Source organism: Adiantum capillus-veneris, chromosome 8 (genome assembly GCF_014529385.1).
Source record: "Adiantum capillus-veneris isolate H3 chromosome 8, ASM1452938v2, whole genome shotgun sequence".
Taxonomy (NCBI): Eukaryota; Viridiplantae; Streptophyta; class Polypodiopsida; order Polypodiales; family Pteridaceae; genus Adiantum; species Adiantum capillus-veneris.
Window position 1 is genome coordinate 62,590,520 of NC_140938.1, and position 24,821 is coordinate 62,615,340.

At 41.4% G+C, this 24,821-nt stretch overlaps 2 pseudogenes; both read left to right on the forward strand.

Annotated features, from left to right (window-relative positions):
* The first annotated feature begins 2,254 nt into the window (after nucleotides 1–2,254).
* On the forward strand, nucleotides 2,255–2,786 carry LOC147452242 (uncharacterized; annotated as a pseudogene).
* A 101-nt stretch (nucleotides 2,787–2,887) lies between these two features.
* Nucleotides 2,888–6,730, forward strand: LOC147452243 (uncharacterized; annotated as a pseudogene).
* Nucleotides 6,731–24,821: the final 18,091 nt, after the last annotated feature.

Below are 24,821 nucleotides of genomic sequence, written 5' to 3' on the forward strand. Positions count from 1 at the left end.
TTTTTGACTAAGTGGTCTAAGGCTAGGGCAATGAGGGCTGATAATGCATACACTATCGCTACTTTCTTGATTTAGCAAATTATGTGTCGTTTTGGGGTCCTATTAATCCTACATCTAAGCATGGAAATCCATATATCATTGTTTCTACCAACTATTTCACTATGTGGTCTAAGGCTAGGGCAATGAGGGTTGATAATGCATGCACTACCACTACTTTCTTGCTTGAGCAGATTATATGTCATTTTGGGGCACTTGTTGAACTTGTATCAGATAGGGGAACACAATTTCTAAATGATGTTATAGAGGAGATTATCTAATATTTATACATTCTTCATGGTAAAACCACACCTTATGAACCTTTTACTAATAGGCAAGCTGCGAGCAGTAATAAAGCACTAGTCGCTATTTTGAGAAAACTTGTTGATGTGCAGAAGTAGGATTGGGATGAGAAATTGCCAACGGATCTATGGGCATTTAACACTACTTTTAAGGAGGCCATGGGCTTCAACCCCTTCTCTCTTGTGTATGGTCAAGAGTGTGTGCTACCCACTAAGCATGAGCTTGCTACCTTGCAATTTTTGCATGAGCATTCATTGCCTTTAGAGGAGAGTTTAAAAGAGAGGCTGGGAACATTAGAGCATCTAGATGAATGGAAATTGAGAGCATATTTACATCAAGAGGTAGCCAAGAAACATCAGACTAAGAAGTGAGTGAAGAAGGCTAAATCCTATTATTTTGAGAAAGGCTAGCTAGTCCTTTTGTTTTATGCAAGTCATGAGTTGTTCCCTGGGAAGTTAAGCTATTCATAGTCGGGCCCTTATTGCATTGTGTAAGTGTATTCTAGGAAAAGGGTCCAAGTTGTAGAGATGGATGGGACATGGTTCTTTATCCAAACTAATTTTGATAATATAAAACTATTGGATGCAATCTATAACTACTACCTAATACTATTTTACTATTAGATGTTGCCAATGTTGGTGAGTCTTCTCCTTCCACATGGTCCCTCTACTTTGATGGTGCTTGTTGAGGCATGGCAAAGATGGGGTCTTATTTATCCACCTCATAGCAGTGCTATTCTTTTGGGGGTTCTACTTGGTGAGAATTTGGTCAATAACATAATAGGGTATCAAGCACTTTTGATTTGGTTAAGGGCACTTATCTTATTGGGAGCTTCACATGTCCATGTATTTGGGGACTCACAACTTGTGGTGCACCAATTCCATGGCCATGCACGTAACCTCCACCCTTTGATGCAATATTAGACTCATCACCCGCATCCTCTTCACCCATTTTACCTTCTCCACCCTTGCCTTTTTGCCTCATCTTAAGAATGCCATTGCAGATTCCTTACCTTGATGGACCTATCTGGTCCTTTTACCCAAAACTTTGACCATTCTTTGGTGGAGACACCTTCCTCTCACGCTAGTGTACAAACTTTAAAATGTTTGGGGTCAGCGGAGTTGAGTGTCCATCTTTGAGCCTTGAAAACATATCATCCCACTTTTTTTACTCTCTCATATTATCCATGACTCACCAACTCATTCACCTTTCTAACATCCCTTTTCTCATGACAAATCCTAGCCGCTTGCTCATGATTCTATAGCACAATGGATAAAGCATCAGTATCACCGCACTTTTGGGTTCACACTAGCAGGCTTGCTTTCCCTATAGGATACCACTATTGCGTTTTTTGGAGAACCCCCCTTTTATTTTATGTGTTCGTGATATATGTGTATGTGCTCACTCGTGGACATTTTCTCAGCATGCTTTTACATTTGTGTGTGTGTGTGTGTGTGTGTGTGTGTGTGTGTGTGTGAACATTTTTCATTTACGAGTTGTACACCGTTCTAAATGCCACATGCTGCAAAAAAGTTTCCTTTTGATCACACGATGAGAAGATGAAGCCATTCATGGAAGATGACACTACACAATTTCAATTGCATCAAGTTGGAAGGCCCTCCGCAACACTAACGTACACGGGGTCGTAAGGGAAGTGCGAGCGGTGGGATCAAGGGCAAGGAAGTTGGGTGCAAAGGGAGGGTGGATCTCGGTGCTCCACATCGTCATAAAAAAGTAAACTCAAAAAAAATTGGTAAATGCGATAGGCTTGCTAATGTGGCACAGGTGGGTGGCATGGCAGGGCTGAGCTTTTCAAATCAAGACTGAGCTGGAAACAAATTGGACTTTTTTGGGCACCCGAGGTGCAAGATTGGGGGGAGGGAGGGTGTCCTTAGTGGCATGCAAGATGCTCTGCATGCAAAATTTGAGGTTATGGGTCTTGTTAGAACGATTGCTAAGCTATTGCAAATTGGGTATTGCACACAAGCAGGGCCTTGTGAGTCTGACATATCCGTTTTGTGGAGCAGGTAGGTGAGAAACAGGAAGTGTGAGGTGCTACAAGCCCAATGGTGCCAACAAGGGGAAAAAACGGGCTTGCAGCAAGAAAGGGGCCAAGAGCAGGCGTGGAGTTGAGCAGGCATCCCCGGTTGGGGAGGTTGTAGGGGCGGCCATGCCCCCAAAACTAATTGGAAGTAGCCCCCATCAGAGAGCAAGGCAAATAGACCTAAACGACATCCATAAACCTAGTGCTTTTGAAGAAGGGCAGCGCCAACCCCAAACACCTACTTCTACCAATCCACAGCCTAAGAAGAAGTTGGAGAAGGGATTTGATTGGGATAAGGAGAAGGATGAGAAGATGCCAGCACAACCCATTTCCTACCAGAAAAAGCCAGCAGGGGCTGCATTTGCAAAAAGGAAAGGCAAACAGCTCCTTGATGAGGAGGTAGGTGACACGAAGTTGAAGGAGGAGCAACTGAATGGTACAAAAACAAAACCAGGCCAACCATGTGAATCCAAAGAAGATGACAAGGAGATTGAGGGTAGTAGCATGTAGATCATGTCATCGGGGTTGATGCCATATGTAGAGGTGTTCTTGCTTGATGGGAAGCTTACCCGACAATGTCGAGTAAGTGATGAATTCCTTGGATGGTTTTGCTCTGATTTGGTGAGGTGGTGAATGGAGAGGCATCTCAAGAGACAGCCTGGCCTTGACATACACATCCCAGTATGAAATTCAGGTCCCCTTCCCAGGCTGAATTTCCCTATAGAGCCAAGGAACCAAGGGCGAGAGTAGAGAAAGCTGAATGGCACAAGTTGGCAAAGAAGCGGTTCAAGGACAAAGAGTGGAAGTTCACAATAAATGTAAAAGAGGCTGACGATCTTCATCATCAACAGTTTAAGTACGAAGAGTGGAAGTTTTCAATAAATGTAAAAAAGGATGACGATCTTCTGAGCAATTGAGAAATGGGACAAGCTCAGACCAGAGTTTAGAATTGTGCCAAAGGAGTAATTTGTGGATAATATTGTGAAGGAGTGCATGACTACCTAACATGCATGTAGGGTCCCTCCCTAAACCCTAGAGCCATTCAAAAAAAATTTGTCCTAGAAAATAATTTAGAAAAAGTAAGACCGACAAAGAAGTTATACGAACAACGAGACTTTACTCCAAAATGAAAAGACAAGGATATTTCAGAAAGCCATGTGGGAACTGATCTAGATCGAGAACTAGGAGAAAAAGGGACTAACTTAATTGAAAGATAAAGTTAAGGGATAAGAACTAAGAAGAAAATTGGGGTCCAATAGGAATTAAGAAGAGAATCTAGGGTCCAATAGCATTTGAGAAGAGAATTTGGGGTCCAATAGGAATTGAGAAGAGAATTGGGGTCCAATAGGAATTGAGAAGAGAAATTGGGGTCCAATAAGAATTGAGAAGAGAATTCCACCCACCATTTCCTATATAAGCACCGCCTATCCTTTGTAATTTTACACACATATATTGCTAAGCTACTTGCATATTTGCCATGCTCAAGATTATGCTTAAGTAAATCAAGGTTTCCATTAAACCTTGCTCTTGCTCTCTCCCTCTCTTGCAGGCCAAACCTTCAAATCTCTTCCTCTCTTGATGGCCAAACCCTTGAGGGTTTTGTGAAGAAGCTCCTCTCTCCAACCTCTTCACCATAAATCCCTTTCCTTCTTCCTTGCACCTCACATCTCTTCAAGAAGGACTTCAACCCCACTTCCCTCTTGTTTAGAGGAGGTAACCTTCATTTCTAGTAGGATTAATTAATCCATGTGTTTTAATACTAGAAAGTTTTATGTGCATCGTTTTAGGTTTAAGCTTTAATGGAATACTTGCAATTAGGGTCAAGTGATAAGAGTATCTATGCATCATAAAGTTAAGCTTCAAAGGTAGATTTACTCTCGTAAGATAAGCTTTAATGGTAACTTTGCACTTAGGTGTAAGCTTTAGTGACTACCTTGTATTTTAGGTTTTAAGCTTTAATGGAAACCTTGCAATTAGGGTCAAGTGATTAGAGTATCTATGCATCATAAAGTTAAGCTTCAAAGGTAGACTCTCGTAAGCTAAGCTTTAATGGTAACTTTGCACTTAGATGTAAGCTTTAGTGATTACCTTGCATTTTTAGGTTTTTAGCTTTAATGGAAACCTTGCAATTAGGGTTAAGGATAAGAGTATCTACACATCATAAAGTTAAGCTTCAAAGGTAGATTTTCTCTCGTAAGCTAAGCTTTTATGGTAACTTTGCACTTAGGTGTAAGCTTTAGTGACTACCTTGCATTTTTAGGTTTAAGCTTTAATGGAAACCTCGCAAATAGGTTAAATGCTAAGAGTATCTATACATCATTAAGTTAAGTTTCAAAGGTAGATTTGCACTCTTAAGCTAAGCATTAATGGTAACTTTGCACTTAGGTGTAAGCTTTAGTGACTACCTTGTATTTTAGGTTTAAGCTTTAATGAAAAGCTCGAAAACTCATAAATTATAGGATGACCTTCTAGCTTCCTAAAATGGAAAGCTAGGTACCATAAGAAAAGAGTAATTGCCTAAGCTCGATAGAAGTAGTTCAATTTTTGGTATTGAAGAGTATTTCTAAAGTTTTCAATTTCAAGTTTGTTTGCAAATACGGGATGGGGGAGATAGGGGATAACTTCGCGGAATTGATCTCCATGTTGTTTGAACCGAAAACTCTACAAGCTTCCATGGAGATGTCCATGGATGGCAAAGGATTGCAAAAACCTGGGAATCGACAAAATGGGGATTGAACTTAAAAAGATGGCATTTTCAAAGAGACATTAACCATCAAATGCCTATGGCAAAACCTCGCTTGTATTTTCTAAATAAACTTGGCTGGTAGATAATTAATGAAAGTAGGAATTAAGGTTGATAAATGAATGAACCTAGAAAATACCAACTAGGAGTTACAAAGGAATCTCGAGAGGTGATAGGGATAGCCCATTGCAAAACATAGATTTAACTAGGAGTTTTGAAGATTGTCTGAAAATGAACGGGAACCAAGATGGATCTTCTTGGGGTCAATTTGATTGAAAGGCCGGCCCATTGAGAGGATTCTCTTGGGGAACTTGTCGGAGTTTAGCCCTTTTCGGCTAGGGCAGTGTAATCAGCAAGTTGTTATACGTAGGTCATTCATGCCCGAGGGATAAGGGATGAATGGATTTGTTTTATTTTTGTGCGGCCAGGTGAAGTACCCGCGGTATCTTATTGGAAATCGGCCATAATCCGGGTATGGCCTAATGCCAATAGTTGGATGAGAAGTTTATACTCAGGGAGGATGATGTGAATTTAATTAAGGAAATTTGTTCGACTTGGTTGCTTAAAAAGGAACTGGAAAGGCTAGGAATATAGGGGCTATCCTGTGCATCTGTCACCAGATGGTGCTATACCTCTCGAAGTAAAATTCTTAAGAAGGAATGATTAAATTACTTGATGAGCCTTTTCCAAACACTTAATTCTGGGAAATATGTGAAGGTGATGCCATTTTGATGGCTTGTAACCGATTATCTTGACCTGAATGGGAAGGTAAGATGAATTGGTTGAAACTAAATGTGTTGCATGATTAGTTAGGAAACTAGCTACAAACTAGTTATAACATATAAAGGAAAGGAAATGAATTAAAAGTTTTTTAATAAAGATCAGGTGGGAACAACTAGATGAATTTCCCTGAACGAGGGTATGCAACAGACTGCATGCTGCTTGTTGTTTGATGATGTCTGATAGACTACTGTCTTCCTGATTTTGTAGTAGTTAAGTACTACCTCGGAAAGGGATTTTCATGAAATGGTTCAGTGGGTGGGCGGTCCTGGAGGATCAGATGGCCGGATGTTGATTTTAAAATTTTATGTTAAACGCTAGGACTACGTGGGATAAAAATGGATAATCGGGGATGAGCAAGACCAGGTAGGATTGTAAGATCCCTCTTCTTAGGAGAAAGTGATAACTGCCGTGCCTGCTTGTCAGGAAAAAGGGGTTATCGCCATGAACCAAGGGAGAACAAGAAAGCAAGAGCAGATCATCAAGTTAAAGATCAAGAGAATCAAGACTAATGACCACAATTTTGGGTACGGAAAGCTATCAAGGATAGATTGATTATGAGAAGCGGATAAATCATTGAATGAAGGGATGTACCCCCTTGGGTTAGCATTCGAGATAGGTCGAAGTCCTGTCCGAATGTCGGTCCCAAGTGGGAGGGATACCTGCAGATAGATCTATGTCACTCCCTGGAACGGTCTGGAGGACTGAGGGAGGTGAGTAGGGTCGAGTCTGGGTATGGCCCTCACAATGCATCAGCTCAATTGCGCCTCGTATGCATTAAAAAATGTATCAATGAAGGCTACGATGCGCATGTAATTTGGTAAATTAATTGATTAAGTGACTTCTTTGTTGCATGCCTATGGATATTGTTTACATCCCTTGTATGTTTGAATTTTTATCACGTTAGCATGGTTAAGTTCCTTGTTTACTTATGGTTGATATGACAAGCATGTAAGTCTCATAGGTTAGGTGATTTCACAGTTTTATGGTTTGAAGGGTGGCTTGTGAGCATGTTCAAAGTGTTTCTATGCTTATGGATGCTACAATTTAACTTTCATTTCTTGTATGATTTGAAGCTCCATGAAGCATGTTAGCTAGATGTAGCTTTTATGGCCACTATCTTTCTTTGCATGAAGGGCTTTCCTTGCACTTGTTCATTACTATGGGCCCGTTTTACCCACCCACGATTCTCCAAGTTTTGCTCCACTTGCTTGTGAGAATGTTTAACTTCCTTCTATGCTTATATTCCTTGCATGTTTTGAAGCTTCATGAAGCATGTGAGCAAGTTATAAGTTTCATGGCCATTGTCTTTCTTTGTAAAAGGTCTTTTTGTTAAAATGGTTGTAAGTGGGAGTGCCATCGCACTTCTTACCTAAATTAGGTCCTATTTTCTCTCATCAATCACCCCTAAAGTAGTGGACAGTTACCTTCCTACATTTTATCCCTGGTTAGCTCTAGCTATCATACACAATGAACTCCCATTCATGTATATAAACAAGTCTTGTATCAATTCAACATATTATTGTGAAATTGAGTTAATACATTCAGCTGAGTACTATTTTCTATTCATTGTGCGCATTAGTCATTAGATTAAGATTAGTAGTAGTCTTTGTTTTGGTTTTTCCTACATGGTATCAGAGCCCCTATTAGCTTAACAGCTCACTCAAGCTTGCAAGAAACTAGATCCTTAATCCTTAATCCCTCTCTTCCAAGGCATCCAAAAAATCCCTCTTAGGGGAATTCTTCATGCTACTTGCTCCTCTCTTCCAAGGTATCTGAAACCTGACGGCATGGTAGAGATCTCTTCCATACCTTCTCTTAAAGCTAGACACCAAACCATAGACAAAATAATGGCAATGACTATCAAGTTTGAAGTTGAATATGGAGCTCTACGTTAAGGAGCTTATACTATGGGATGTTATCTCCACTCTAGCTCCAAGTCCTATGTCAATAGAGTCAACGTGGAGATCAAGGCTCCATTGCAGAGATTGATGAGTGCCAATGGTGTGGTATTTGAAGTCAGCAGAAGCTATATGGTCTTTCTTTCACAACACATATGAGCATACCGACTTAGCTTACCAAGACTCCCTGATCAAGAGATTGGTGAACACCAGCATGCAAGAAGGACAAAGCACCACCAAGTGTGTGGATGCTTGGTAGGTTCTTCTTGATGAGGTCATTATCTAGGGATTGGTTGTCCCTGAGACATTACAAACCATGATTTTGGTGGTAGCCGTTCTATCCTCTTAGTAGGCATTCATCACCACATAATGTGGACCTACAAGTGCAACCATTGGTGGCCAAAATACATCAAGGAGAATCTCTATGTGGTCAATCTATGGGAGCCCAACCAGTGGCACTTAACACCAGCTGCAAATCCGGCCAAGCCTCATGACAATACCTCCAAATGCCAAGGCTCCTTCAACACCAGTACGCACCCTCCCTGCCATGATTCAAATTTCAATCATGGTGGTCGTTAGCAACAACATCATGGCGGTAAGAGAAATCCTGGTGCTCACTTTTAATACAAATTTTGACACAAATATGGCCATCTAGAGAAAGATTGTCATCCTAAATTGAGCAAGTAGAGGATTTTTCTGAAGCTTCATCCACCAAAGGTTTAATACATGCAACTTCATCCCATACGCTCAAGCCCAAGCTCATTATACTGAGCTCTCACAGTATGATGGCAGTAGCCAACCTCTTCTCATGTCATCCTCCCATCCACCCATGCAACTATATGTTGTGTGCCTCCATGGTTCAAGTGTAATATGTCCTTGTTTATCTATGTTTTTCATTGGTTGTCCTATGTTCTAGTTTACCAATATTCATCCTTTTTTCCATGGGGACCTTAATGACCATGACACCTACCACCACTCGATGCCTATGAAACCGACAACCCAAAGGTCGTCGAGGTGTGTTAAGAAATAGGACATAGCTAAGTAGATAATCGAGTAGATTACTGGAGAGAGATAATTTTCACTCATGAGAGATTATAGAGTAGAGAGAGAGAGAGAGAGAGAGAGAGAGAGAGACAAAGAGAGAGAGCACACAATATACGTGGTTCACTCAATGTGGGCTACATCCACGAAAAAACAGTCACTCAATGTCTTTAGTACTTCAAACAAGAAGTAGGTTACAAAGGTATTATACCCTTAATAGAGCTCCCACCTTGCTTCACTCTCACCACCTCATACCCACCTTGATGCATCAACTTCACACTCCAAAATGTGTGTAGAAAAGGCCTCCTTTTATAGGCCAGAAGGGTTGACCTCTCTCATGAGAGGCATTCGTGTGTAGCTGCCCTTGTGTAGACAAGTCCGATTTGAATTTGGCCACCGGCCATCGATCAACCACCATTTTTTGACCACTTTTCGGCCGTCGTTCGGCCATAAACTTTTGGCAAAAAAAAATTTCCTTCGTGAAAATTTTTATTTCCGGTGAGTGATTTTTCTTCACGCACGATGGCTTCTCCTCATAACGGGGACCTTACAAATGTGTGTTTCTTAAACAAAAAATTACAAGGGTTAAATCAAGCTACATACTTAATAATCACCCACTTGGAGACTGACCTCCAAACCAAACCTATGACTACTTTCCATCCTGGCCTTTTATCCTTGAATACCGATTGAAGATGAACAAAAGCACAACTTCTCCTTGTTGACCACCTTTGTAAACACGTCTGTAGGATTTTCACTTGTATGCACCTTTCCTAGCTTTAGGCTTCCCTCTTCCAAAAGTGTGCATATGAACTGATATCTCACCTTAATGTGCTTTGTCCTTGAATGAAAGGCTGGTGGATAGTTGAAGTAAGATGGTTGAATGAAGTGAGGAAATCCTTGTGATGGTGAAGCTTGAAGAAGTTTTGGACTTACTTGTGTAGATTCTCAAAATGACTATCGATCCTCTTCTTCTTCTTCTCTTCTTTATGCCACCGTCGTTAAGGTTGATTATCGCGTAGAAAATGAGAATTTGGTTGATGAGATCTCTCAATTTGCAGAGGTTAAGCATGGTTTACATGATGAATTTTATGTATATAGAGAAGGGGTAAGATGGAATTGTACTTTGGAAGTAATAGAGAGAGGCATAGAGATGGTGTATGTACCTGTAGAGCTCATATGAGAGCTATGGAAATAAGAGGGGAAATTAATGGTGAAGAAGGTGAGAGAAACCATCTAAGGTGCAGGTTTAAGTGATATATTGAGAGGAATGAGTGTGTGTGTGTGTGTGTGTGTATGTAGAAATGTGGAAAGAGGTGAGAAAAGACTATGGGCTACTTGTGAGAAAAGTGGGCAGATTGGGGTCCAATCAAAAAATCATACCTCACTGGTCGTAGCTCCAAAAATTATGAAAATCTTTGAGGTGATTATTCATCTCTCTTGCTATGCCATCTTCTAGACACACAAAATCTCCTTGTTGGATTTTGAAAGGTGGAACGCATGCATAAACTGCAACAATGTACAAATCGACCACTTTGTTTGTGTATCAAAATCCTCAGCAGTCCGAGCACCCCCTCACAATTCAATGGAAAGACATTCAGAGAATACATCACTGCTCTTTACAATGGAGTCGAATAGGTGGAGAGGTCATCTGACGAACAACAGGTGTTGAGCAATCATAGAGATAGCCAAATTAAAAGGAGGGGTTGACACACAAGTTGTAGTGGGGTCGCATTCTCTCTGTGGTGATTGCCTGGGAGCAGTCTTGCTTCAAGAAGGGCATGCCATAGCATATGAGAGCCAAAGGCTCAATACAAATGAACGAGTCTTAGGTCTTCATGAGAAAGAGCTTTTAGTTGTTCTACATGCCCTAGACACATGGAAGCACTATTTATTGGGGGCTCCATTCACTTTACGAACAGACCATCAAAGTCTCAAGTACTTCATGACGCAAACCAAGATTTCCGACAAACAATGAGGTGGGCAATTTTTCTTTTGAAATTTAATTTGCATATTTCTCACATTGCTTGAAAGCACAATCAAAAAGTGGTTGATGCACTTTCACGACGACCAAAAGTTAATGCGGTGTCTATAGCTACTCACAGTGATCTATCTTCTATGATAGATGAGTATGCTATTGACCCTGACTTTAGAAACATAATGCGAGCCCTTTCTTTGGGGAAGAAAGAGGAACCATTCACCTTGTAGGATGGTTATCTTCTCCACGGAAATAGGCTATGTGCTACCCATTTCCTTCGTGAGAAAGCTATGTATGAATCCCATGCTCCTCCCTATGCGGGGCATAGAGGCATTCAACCTACTCTCCAAGGAGTAGAAATGTACTTCTATTGGCCAACTATGAAAGTGGAAATACAAGAATATATTTCAAAATGTGTAATATGCCAAAAGACCAAGTATGATAGAGGGAAGCAACATGGATTACTGCATCGATTGCCTATCCCAAATTCACCATGGGAGAGTGTATCCATGGATTCTACCTTTGGATTGCCCAACTCTATCCATGGGAATACAGGAATATGGACAATAGTCGACAGGTTTCGCAAGCAAGCACACTTTATTACTGTCAAAAAGACTATTAAGGCACACTAAATGGCAACTCTCTACATATCTCAGATTTTCAAACACCATGGATTGCCACCAACCATTGTGTCAAATAGAGATTCTAGAATGATGAGTAATTTTTAGAAAGGTCTCTTTGAAAATCTAGGTACAAGATTGAATTTCTATACGGCATATCACCCAAAACAGATGGCCAAATTGAGATAGCCAATCTTACGATTCTCGATCTACTAAAGATTTATGTTACCAAAGCAGATCAATGCTCACAACGGGAAAAGTACTTACCTCTTGTAGAGTTTGCGTACAATATTAATGTCTATACTTCTATGGGTAAAGCACCTTTCGAAATCATTGAGGGAAGACCTAAAAGTACCTTGATACTTAAAGTACCTAGGAAGATCTTCGTTGCCAATGAGTATAGCCGTGACCTACAAGAATTTTTTCAAAACATTAGGGAGGCTATATCCATCTCTCAACAAAGGCAAAAAGCTGTTGCTAACAAGCACAGAAGGGCCTTAATGTTCAAAGAAAATGATTGGGTCTTACTTGAGTTTTGTAAGGCTCGATTGAGGCAAACGACGGGAAAAAATCCTACATGCCATCAAAAGGATTATGCTAAATTAGCAAAAAGATACTATGGTCCTTTTCAAATTTTGAAGCCAACCAATCAGATGGCTTATCAACTCAAGTGTCCCAACCATTGGCTCATACACAATGCTTTTCATGTGAGCCTACTTATGCCCTACAAAGAAGAGCCTCCAAGTGAACCAATTGTTGAAGACCCTCCCAAAATTGAAGACCAAGAAGAGATGCTACAACCCGAAGCTATCCTTCGGCATGAAGACAAGGTACTACGACATGATAAGATTATCTGACGGTATCTTATTAAGCTCAAAAATTATCCTTTTGAAGATGCTAGATGGATGCAAGGAATACAGCTTAAGGATAGTATAAACCTTGTCAATTCTTACAATGCTACACTAGAGTAAGCAAATGTACAATTTTTTTTCAAATGATCAATGTTTTTATCTTATAAGCCTAATTCTCTTTTTATTGTGCACAAATTTGAGTAATTTGCATGCTTGGAATCATGTTTGTGATGACGATGTCTCTCAAACACCAAGTAGAATTTGTCACTCTACTTTGGGAGAATCAAATGGACTAAAGAGCAGACATGCTTGCAGCAGCTATGTCTCCCAAGCACCAAATGGATTAGTCATCCATCTTGGAAATATGTTGTAGGGTAAAAAGGGATCCTCTACCCGCTAATAAAGGTTGACTAATGACTAAGGCTTCATCTCTTCTACCTCATAGTCGAGGATGACTATGATTTCAAGAGAGAGGTAATGTCATAAAATCTAATATCTACCCAATTATCCAAATGATTTTCTCATGTTAAACTGGTCACTTAATGTGGGAGAATAAATGGAAACAAGGGTTAGACTATGGGTATGTGCTTTAGATGCATCTCAACACGGGACCAAAGGTAATGGGTACAAACGGGAGATGGTCTATCAAAGAGCAATGCTAATGGATATAGATGCTAGTGAGTCTGGTTGCACTATACCACTTGTAAATCCTTTGCTTTTGATAAATCAATGAAGAGCTCAGTTTTTGCGTATATGATTTTTGTCAAAGAGTCCCTAAAAGGTCCTAATGTTTCATCAAATGTAAATGGTAGGAATCAAGAAGAGTTAGACTTGTCAAAAAGGATTCCAAGATGTGTTCATCACTGATATCCCTATGGAGTTACCTCCAAAATGAGGGGATGATGACCATTGAATTGAGCTCCTACCCAGAAGGTCACCGCCTAACAAGCCTCCTTATGGAGTTTCACAAGCTCAACAAGAGGAGATCATGAAGCAAGTACAAGAATTGGTTGACAAAGGGATGGTGAGGCCTAGCTCCTCTCCCTTTTGTTCTCTAGTCTTTTTAGTGCAAAAGAAGGATGGTACATACTGTATGTGTGTGGACTATCGAGCACTAAACCATATCACTATCAAAAACAGATTTCTCATGCCCCGGGTAGAAGATATGTTTGATAAGCTACAAGGCTCTTCCTACTTCAATAGGATTAACCTTAAAAGTGGCTATCATCAAATAAGAATAGTGGATGAAGACATCCTAAAGATCGTGTTTCGTACAACGTTTGGCCTTTATGAATATCTAGTCATGCCTTTTGGCTTGAGTAATGCACCAGCCACGTTGAATCGTCTAACGGAGAAAATATTTAGACCCTACTGCAAATTGACTGGAGTGTTCTTTGATGATATCATCATCTACTTCAAGTTCTTGGAGAAACACAAGCAACATCTCCAAGTGATTTTTCAGGCATTGAGGGAGAACAAGCTTTTTCTCAACCAAAAGAAAAGCATTTTTTTTCCTTCAAGAGATTCAATGCTTAGGTCATATTATCTCTCAAGATGGTATCCATATGGATCCATCAAAGTTAGAGGTAATAAAAGCATAGCCTAATCCAAGCAATCTACATGAGCTAAGAAGCGTTATTGGTATGTGTGCATACTATAGATGCTTCATTGCAAAATTTTCTCAAATAGCAGGACCATTACATTACTTAACAAAGAAGAACGTTAAGTATTCATGGATTGCTAAGGAGCAAAATACTTTTGACAAGCTCAAAGAGAAGCTTACCTTCCAACCAGTTCTCATGCTTCCGGATCTCTCAAAGTCATTTGAGGTCCAATGTGATGCTTGTGGTGATTGCCTGGGAGCAGTCTTGCTTCAAGAAGGGCATGCCATAGCATATGAGAGCCAAAGGCTCAATACAGAGGAACGGGTCTTAGGCATTTATGAGAAAGAGATTTTAGCTGTTCTACATGCCCTAGACACATGGAAGCACTATTTATTGGGGGCTCCATTCATTTTATGAACAAACGATCAAAGTCTCAAGTACTTCATGACGCAACCAATCTTTCCGACAAACAAATGAGGTGGGCAATTTTTCTTTCACAATTTAATTTTCATATTGCTTACATTGTTGGTAAGCACAATCAAAAAGTGGCGGATGTACTTTCACGACGACCAAAAGTTAATGTGGTGTCTATAGTACTCACAATGACTATCTTCTATGATAGATGAGTATGCTATTGACCCTGACTTTAGAAACATAATGCCAAACCTTGCTTTGGGAAAGAAAGAGGAACCATTCACCTTGCAAGATGGTTATCCGGCTCACATACAGTGTATGGCAAGTCCCTTGCATTGACACGTGCGACAGACACACACATTTTAAGCACTGCTGCCGGGGAAATGCCCTGCATTAAGCTCGAGTAGCACTTTATGCTGCTTTGTGGTGCATTTTAAAATGTAGGAAAGGTAGAGAAGGAAGGTGTGTGTGTTGAGAAGGAGTTTGTTTTGCTATAGTGTATTGTTTTGTTAATAAGGTGTTGAAACGTACTGTGTTTTCTCTGTGATAAGGTGTTAGAATTAAGGTAGTAGATTCATAATGTTAGTTTTTTGCAAAGTACAGTAAGTAAATCTGTTAGCTAATGAGTTGTTGTAGTACTGTGTTAGTGTGTAAATGTATCTCTATTAGTTGTAAGTAGGTAGGTTAGGTGTGTGTGCTCGCACGCACAGCGCGGCCGCGGCGACCTTATCCCAAAAAAAAAGTAATAATAATAATAATTTTAAAATTTTAAAGGTAGGACCGAGATTGGGAATATTCCCCAGACCCAAGCCTAAGCACAAGCCCAAGCCCACGCTTAGGCCCAGGCCTTAGTCACTCTTTAGAATTACTTATTTTAGCCTCACGCCTAAGTAAAAATAGACCTTTTTGAGGACCATCGAAGCTTTGAGTAACCGAATGTTGTGTTGTAAAGCACACCACAATCCCCTAGGTGATACGCTCGTTTTGAGTTCTCAATACCCACCTACTTTAGGTTTCGGACCCTCGGCGGGAACCCAAGGTAGTACCACTCAGAACTCGCATATAGCTTCTCGTGACTCTTCCTTTGACTACGACATCATGAGGGTTACCTAATGCCGAATCCTAATAGCTCAAGCCAAGACATGCATACCATGGGCCCACGGTCCAGACCGAGCGTGCTTAGCCGCCTGAAGGAAACCTTTAGTAGAGCCACTCGCTTCGAACATGCAGCTAATGATGTAAATGAGAGGGTGGGGAAGTAAATTCGCCATTCAGAACCAACGTAGACCCCATGCTCTTAGAGAGTGTACACGTGAATACTCCATTCACTGCACCCCCTGACTCTTCAGAGCTATTCCCCTCCGAGGTTATATTACCTGATGGTAGAAGCCTTGCCGAAGTACAAGAAGTTGAGTGGTATATCATCGTGGCTAGAAAAAAGGAAATTGAGAGCTTACACAAGGCGGAGCAACGAAGAGAGTTAAAAGCGAAAGCTTCTCTGTCAATATCCTTTTGCTATGAGAGCAATCGAGTGCTCCTCAATAAGCGACCACTAAGGGTCCACCCATAGAGAGCCACATTGCATCTAGTTCAAAAGACATCCCTAGCACCTCAATCCTAGATGGAGCATTCTTAATGAGAACTGGGAGTACGACCTACAAATGGAAACTCTAACCGACCTATACACAAGTCACACCTATCACGTGGGTTGGTTAGATTTCCTACAATCCACAACGGGTGCTACTAGTGTGGAGGATCAACAACAAAGAGTTTGTGAGGTCATCCATAGGGTTATTGAGCTAGAGAGATAGAACAAGGGGATTTACATGCCTTCAACGGGTCTCATGAGATTCTTGGATACAGAGAAGGCTAAACAACCAACCTTATCGCAAATGGAGACTCCCTCGGTAAGTCCGATGGATCCACTATATGTTGTTTCGCCAGGAGTCTCGGTGCAATCTGAGCCCACAAGTGTTAGCTTTACTTTTCCAAATCTATCTCATCTTTCCCTTGATGACACCACAACTACCATACCTACCCCAATGATGGGCATGCCAAGAAACACGCCATGGACCTCATTTGTTAGTAACGCACCACTACATGGTAGCTCAATGCCTGCAACAGTACCTACAAGTGTGTACCAATCGAATACACCTATGGGTCCTCGTACTCATGTAGCCCCTACTACTCCCATTGTTTCAACAACCTATGTTCCACAACCACAACAGCCAAGTTCTTATTTCCATGGGACCATACCAGCTAGCATTAACATGTCACGTCCGACATCTGCTATGCCTAGGGCCACACATATGAACTTTGGGCCACCACATGGCACAACATTGTACCAAACGTGGAACACAAGGGCTTTCTATGCGCCAAGCCCAATGCCAATACCTATTCCACATGTAGTCTCTGGAGCGCCTTCACCCACGGTGCCTACTCACTTAGGTGAGTTGGCAACATTTGCTCAAGCTATCGATCGATCTATTGCTGAGAATATGCGCAACACGCCTGATAGAGAGCCTAGAAGTAAGGCAGTACAAATAGCCAAGCTCACATAAAAATTTAGTGGAGACGGGGATGTGAGAAAGCATATCGAAGTGTTTGAACAAATATGCAATTCTCTAGGAGAACATAGTGACCTGCATAAGAGTAATGCTTTAAGCCAAACCTTACTAGTGGGAAGACAGGGGATTGGTATAGAACCATAAGGGTGGAAGAAAAAACGATTTACCCTACTCTTAGGAGATTGTTCTTGAAAGAATACATACGAGAGGGAGTGCTTTGGGGTGTAGTCTCTCAGCTCCAGAAAGCCCAATGAGAGGAAGGAGAGTCGGTGAGAGACTTTATTAGTCGCTTGAAGCATTTGAATTCTCGTTGTAATCCAAATGAGCACTTCAATAATAATCAATTGCTTGATAGATTCATTAGGGGATTACGACATGAGGATATCTATAATGGCCTAGTCATTAGAGGTATCACCACTTGGGAAGCGGTCACCACCAATGCAATTCAATTGGAGGATAATTTAATGATTCAAGAAGAAAGAGTGTCTGTTGAGCCTAAATCTACTAGCTCACAAGCATCAGAGCATCAGCCAATGACCCTAAAGCTTATTGCTAAGGAGCCAAAGATATCTGAGATGACTTTAGCAAATCTCACCAAGGCCATTCAAGAGAGTGTTAGAGACAATCGTGCTCCGCAAAACAATCATATGTATACAAGAAGGGAGCAACAATGGTGCTCAGTATGCCATGCACCGCATAGTACCAGTGTGAATGCCCTACTTTTAGAGTAAAATTCAATGGGAATTGCAATGCCTATGGGAGGTATGGTCATCAAGCTAAGGATTGCATAGTATTTAAGCGCACGATGGCCAGCAGACCAACCTTAGCATGGATAGACAAACCTCGAGTGCATACATTGATGCCGGCCCCACCTCTTGAACAAACGTCACAACACATGGTCCCTAGGGCCCAAAATGTTCTTCAAACAACACACTTACCACCTCTAGTGTTAGGACCGCAACCACCACATCCGAGATTCACTTCTATGAATCAAGTGGGGTGAGTCATCTATTACTTGTTTGGAAGGCTGTGAGGAATATATAGACCCTAATATTGCCTATAGGATTGATGTGCTTGAAGAAAGTCCACAATACTACATGGAGGACTATTGGGGACAAGTCAAACATGTCTGTCACGTAGCTGCTCTTGCTGCAAGAGGCCAAAACATCAATTACACTGCTAAGAGACCACCTCTTCAATGCTATGAGTGTGGAGGTCCACATCATGTGGCTGTGTGTCCTATTAGGCTACAAAAGAACGCCACACTAATGCAAACCAATCAAGTGAGCACGTCTACAATGCCGATACTCATGTGTAATCGATGTGGCATAGATCATTTGATTATCCAATGTCCGGATAATCCAAATGCGCCAAAGATCACGCCATTAAACTTGATTGAGGTTACCAAGGAGCCATCACAAAGCACACATGTGGTACCAGTAAACGTACTCACACGATCGATGCTCCAAAAACAAAACTATATTCTTAAAAAAAGAGACACGTGAAAAATTGCCCAATCTCAGAAGAAGAAGAAAACACGAAGGAAGAGATAAGAAAAAGCAACGAAGTCAAATCCCAGTTCAAAGACAAACATAGGGACTGGTGACAACGTCGTATATATGAACAATGCTGAAGAGGATTCTGATTCAGTTGAAACCATGGAGACCAAAACGACCACTAGGAATGAAACCAACAAGGAAGATCTTCATGAGCCACAATGGCCAGGACCCAAAAAGAAGATAGGAATTTACCCAAACCCTATAGAGGAGATCGAGCAAGTCAAGCAATTAGGGAGTTTGGTTGAAGAGACCCAAAGGGATCTAGAGCCAGCACCTAGGCATATCCAGATTACAGACACAGTGTTCCCTACGCAACAACAACCTCAGAAAGTCCATAGACCCCTAGCCATACCTAGTGTCATCCAAGAAGAAAGTGACAAAGTCATGGGAAAGTGGGCGTAATCACTTCTTGTTGGAAAGAATGTTTACAGAGGGAGCACTAACCCTATTGAAGAAATGGAGATCCCATCTTCCCCATGTCAAGGGACTGAAGCCCAAAAGGTGCCGTTAAATATTGCCAAATTGATGGATTTCATGGCTTCAGAAGTCAGAACCACCATCATATCCAAACTATATAAAGACCATGAGCTATTCTTAGCTCTTCGAGCTTTCCTCAATGAAGAACTGAAGGTCGACTACCACAATTTGCACAAATGGATGGATCCAGGGAGATGCCAATAGAGGAGGAACACTTAGACCGACAACCCAACCTAGATGAGAACCTTGTTGTAGAAATACCTGTAAACAAGTTGGGACTATACTTTGAGGGCGATGAATCCAATGCGACCATACCAATCACTACTAAGGGATTAACTGTGAAGGGAATCCTTGATGGTGGCGTTGGGGTTAGCATTGTGACTAAAAATTGCTAGGAAACTATGGGAAGACCTCACCTTGGGACCACAACCATAGTAGTAAAGATGGCCAATGAGTCTATTGTTAAACCTATTGGGATGCTAGAAGATCTCAAGATCAAGGTCTTTGGACACAAAATAAGAATTACCTTCATTGTTCTGGATTTCTCCAAGCACACTATGGCATCTGAGATGATCTTAGGACATCCTTTCATGAGGGAAGCAAAAATGGTGCATGACTGGTCTAAAAACCATGCCTACTTGCAGTTCCAAGATTTTGTCATTCGAGTGAATCTTGTAACTAGTCGAGCACATACTCTAGGAAAGAGGTTTATAATTGATCGTAGATCTGACACCACAATTCACTCTAGCCCCATTGCAGTATTGATACACGTGTAAAGCGGACACTGATGTTGGAGAAGATTCTCCTTATATGGATGTACTACCAGGGATGACTAAGTCAGACAATGTGGATTGGGTCCACCTAGTGACAACCATAGACACTTGGGGAAACATGGGGACAACCTAGGTAACACCTGAGGGGGATGAAATGCCACCACTCATACCCTTAAATATGCTAGAAGCAATGCATATAGATTCTGACAAGACTCATCCTCATATAATAAATAAAACATACCAGTGGGTCCCTAAATCTCCATGGTTGATGCTAAAAAACAAAAGCCTTGTAAGAAATGTCCCGCTCACTCCAAGAAATGTAAGGAAGCATGGCATTGGATTCCTAAACGACTATTGTGTTGGAATTAGGGTTACAGAGAAATGCACACAGCTTGGAGAAGACAAAGGAAGCTCAAGGCACACAATAGAGAGTGTGTTACTTAGTGTGCAATGGAAACATAGATAGTCCTAGAGTGATGGGCGTATATATAATGCTCGGGGGAAAAAACCTCCTAAAGAGGGAAAAAATGTCCCGGTGGTCCTAGTGTGTTCACACACATCACTATCACATGTATATAGTAACAAATCCCCCCTGGAGTGATGCGGTGAACGAGAGCTGGCACATGAGTAAAAGGAAGTGCCATGCCTTGAGGACATGATCAGTCCACAAAGGGGAGCAAGCCCAAAGCTTTGCAGAAAGCTTCAAGCTTCTCATGAGACAATGCCTTTGTGAAAAGATCTGCAAGGTTGTCCTGTGTTGGCACGTAAGCCAAGCTGATCTCTCCTACTGAGAGCCTATCCCTGACATAATGGTAATGCCTATCAATGTGCTTTGTGCGAGCATGAAAAACTACATTCCTCGCAACTGCCAATGCGCTCTGGCTGTCAGTGTAGATAGTGTTGGCAGTGTCCTATCCAACACCCAAATCAGCCATAAGGCATCTGAGCCATACACACTCAACCGTAGCTGTGAAGACTGCCCTGTACTCAGCCTCACAACTCAAAGTGGCCACAGTATGTTGCTTTTGCTCAACCATGATATACATGAACTGCCAAGCATGAAACAAAAACCACTTGTAGACACTCGCGTGTCAAAACAACCAGCCCAATCTGAGTCCGAAAAAGCATGTAAGTCTGGCGGCAATTATCCCCCCTTGGGATAAAAAAATCCAAGATATAAAGTGCCACTAAGGTAGCGAAAAATCCTCTTGACAGCCTGCCAATGCTTAGACCCCGGGCTATGCATAAATCTGCTGATCTGTGAGACTGCAAACTGAATATCCAGCCTCGTGTTGCATACATAAATGAGGCAGCCAACAGCAGTTTGATAAAGAGTGACATCAGTAGGATCGCCAACATCATGTAGACTCAACTTCAAACCTGTTTCCATGGGAGTGGCAATAGGTTTGTAGTCCTCAAGTCCAAACTTACATAGCAATGTCTCTATGTAATTTTTCTTACACAAGGCAATACCACCATCACACTGCTTAAATTGTATACCCAAGTAATGATGCAACAACGCCAAATCTTTCATCTTGAAAGTAGCATTCAGCAATATGTCTCTCATTTGGTCCAGTGATCAGCAGATCATCAACATAAAGAACCATAATGAGAAGTACATCACCCTCACGCTTTACATACAATGTGCTTTCTATTGGACTGTTACGAAAGCCTCGTTTGACCAAATGAGTGTCAGCTTTCTCATACCAAGCACGAGGAGATTGCTTCAACCCATACAAAGCCTTCTTACATCTTCACACTTTGTCCTCTTGTCCTTTTATGACAAAACTGTGAGGTTGCATTACATAAACTTCCACAAATATGTCACCATTCAGAAAGCAGTAACAATGTCTGATTGATGTACATCCCAATCAAAATGAGCTACCAATGCACATAGAAAACGCACGGTAGTCATACGACAAGTGGGAGCAAAAGTCTCTTCATAATCTATGCCTGTTTGCTGTGCATAACCCTTTGCAACAAGTCGAGCCTTATGGCGATCGATCTCACCATCCGGCTTGCGTTTCAACTTGTAAACCCATTTCGTATCAATGGCCTTTTTCCCAGGAGGCAAATCACATAAAGTCCATGTGTCATTTTTTATAAGTGCATCATTATGATTGCATGGCAGCCATCCAATTTTTTGAATTTTGTGCTTCATCAAAAGACAGAGGCTCCTCAACATCATGTAAGCTAGACACAACCAAAGCATAACAATCTGATGCATAAGATGCATGGCAAGAGCCTGAACAAGTATGACTAGATAAAGGTGCATCCAATTTACTGTCACACAAAGTGTGCATCAACCATTTTGGCATACCTCTAGCCTGCTCATTTTCAGCCCTTTCCTCATCAAGTACATCATGTACATCTGCATTAGTAATAGGCGGATCTGTAACATTTTCGGAAAACCCCATAGACTGTACATTTGCCTCATTGGAACTTACATTTGTATTTCCACCACTGAAAAGAGGCACAAAGTGTCATAAATGTCTTGTGAGCTTACATTATTGTCTCTAGTACATGACAGCAAGAGCTGAACAATATCTTCCACAAACACTACATCTGGTGAAACCAGAAAACGTTTTGTTTGTGGATGATACAACCTGTAACCTTTGCTTTCAGCACCATAACCAACAAAAATACATTTGACAGCCTTATCATCCAATTTTTTGCGTTGTGTTTGTGGCACCAAAGCATATGCCAAACAGTCAAAAACACGCATGTGCTCAATAGAAGGCTTACTATCATGCCATGCTTCATATGGAGTAATAGACTGCCTTTCGTAGGACACATGTCTAGTACATAAGTGGCACACATGATTGCCTCAAGCCAAAAAGAATGCGGCAAAGCTTGACTTTTGACCATACATCGTGCCATTTTCATAAGTGACCTGGTTTTCCTCTTAGTAACACCATTTTGGTGAGGTGTATAAGGCACTGTACATTGGTGTTTTATCCCACGACTAGCTAGAAATGCATTGAATTCATGAGACATATACTCCCCCCTTGATTGGAACAGAGGGTGCCCATAGTACATTTCGAGACATTTTCAGCCATAGCCAAAAATTGTTTGAAGCACATAAGAACTTCGGACTTCGCTTTAAGCGGAAATACCCATGCATGCTTGGAGTAAGCATCAATGAAAGTCATGAAGTAAAGGTAATTGCCCAAGGACGGACTTTGCATGGGTCCACAAACATCACTATGCACAAGCTGCAACCTGCATGTGGCCCAAACTGAACCATCCTTTGGAAACTTAGAACGCTGCATCTTACCCAAAATACAGTCTTCACAAACATGTTTGACAGGTGCTTCAAGAGGCGGCAAAGAAGCAACCATATCAGATTTCTGCAACGACAGCAAACTGGCTTCAGATGACCAAAACGTGCATACCAAAGTTTTGCATCTGAAATAGCCCTTGAATCTGCAACAGCATTTGCAAAAAAAAATCCACACTTGTCATACAAAGTGAGCTTATATAGCCCAAGACACAAAAGGCCAGATGCAACAATTTCATCACCAAAACTGAGATCATGAACTGTACATCTGTCATCCACAAATTTGACTACAAGTCCAGTCTAGCAAGTGCGAATACAGATAAGAGATTCTTCTTGATCCCAAGTACATAAAGTGCATCAACAAGTGTAAAGGAACTGCCATTTGCAACAGTAAGGACAATCTTTCCAACTCCCTGAACCGGATAAGAGGCATTGTTGGCACAAGTGACCAAATTCCCATGAGGGACACACTCGAGAGATGTGAACAATTCACGATGTGAGGTAATGTGCTTTGTAGCACCACTGTCGAAATACCACACATGTGAATCTGCAGCAACTGACAAGCATCCATCATGGACAGCAGGATTGTAAGTGCACTCTGCGCTAAAAGCCCATTCTGCATCAACATCAGCAACACAGTCTCCTTTCACAGAAGACTCAACAATGGCTGCATTTGTAGTGGGACTAGCATTTGCAGTGGAACCACCCTCTTTCTTCTTAGCCTCTTTGGCCTTCAACTTAGGACACGACTTGATCAAGTGATCATTAGCTTTACAATAATGGCAATGCATTTTCTTTTTGCCCTTATCACCAGAATTTCCATACGAATTGCTGCCAGCAGAAGCATTAGGAACATAATTTTTTCCACTCACAGCAAAACCATAATAAGTGGTTGTATTGTTGTTACCACCCTTTCTCTCAGAAGCAATAAAAGCTTGTTCAACTGCACGCTGCCTAGTCTTGTTTTTTCTAGAAAGTGACTCTTGCAACAGCAATGTGCATAAAGCATCAAACTTGACAAATTCAAGATTTCTTTAGGTCATAAGTCTCCAAGTACTAGTAAAAGTCTGGTAAGAATGTGGTAAGGCATCAAGAACAGTTTGCACAAGGGAATTGTCTGAAATGACTTCACCTGCAGAAATAAGTTGCTCATTGATATCCTTAACACTAGCAAGGAAAGTGTCCATATCATCTTCCTCATGCATAATCTTCGACTCCAGCTCTTTACGCAGCAAAGCCATTTTAGCCTCATTGCGACTTGCATAAAGACCAGCCAAAATATCCCAAGCCTGTTTTGAAGATTTTGCTAAACGGATGTGAGGAACAATGGTGCGCTTCACAGACAACACAATCAATGCATGAGCCTGCGCATCCATTACATCCCAAAGAGCTTGTTCTACTGTAGGCAAAACAACTCTAATAGCAGCAATCCTTGCAGCAAGACCTGCAACATCCTCAACATCGCCTACATCCTCAGAACCAGGACGTATATCAATGTCCTACAAAATATTCCAGACGCCCTTTGACACAAGAACGTGTTGCATCATACAAGCCCACATAGGATAATTGTCCCCATCCAACCTGTCCTCAGCGGCAAACATCTTGAAGACATCTGTGCTGTTGTCAGCCATGATAAATGTTGCACCTGATGTAAAAACTATCCGAAAATAGGAGAAATAAAGTGAGAACAACACGTGCTATATAGCACAAACCATAGAAGACAGTAAGGCACATGTGTGTGTGTATGTCGCACGTGTCAATGCAAGGAACTTGCTGATACACTGTGTGAGAGCCACAAATGGCTCCAAGCACACAACAAGCCTAAACTAGTAAGCTCAAAGATGGCGATGGTG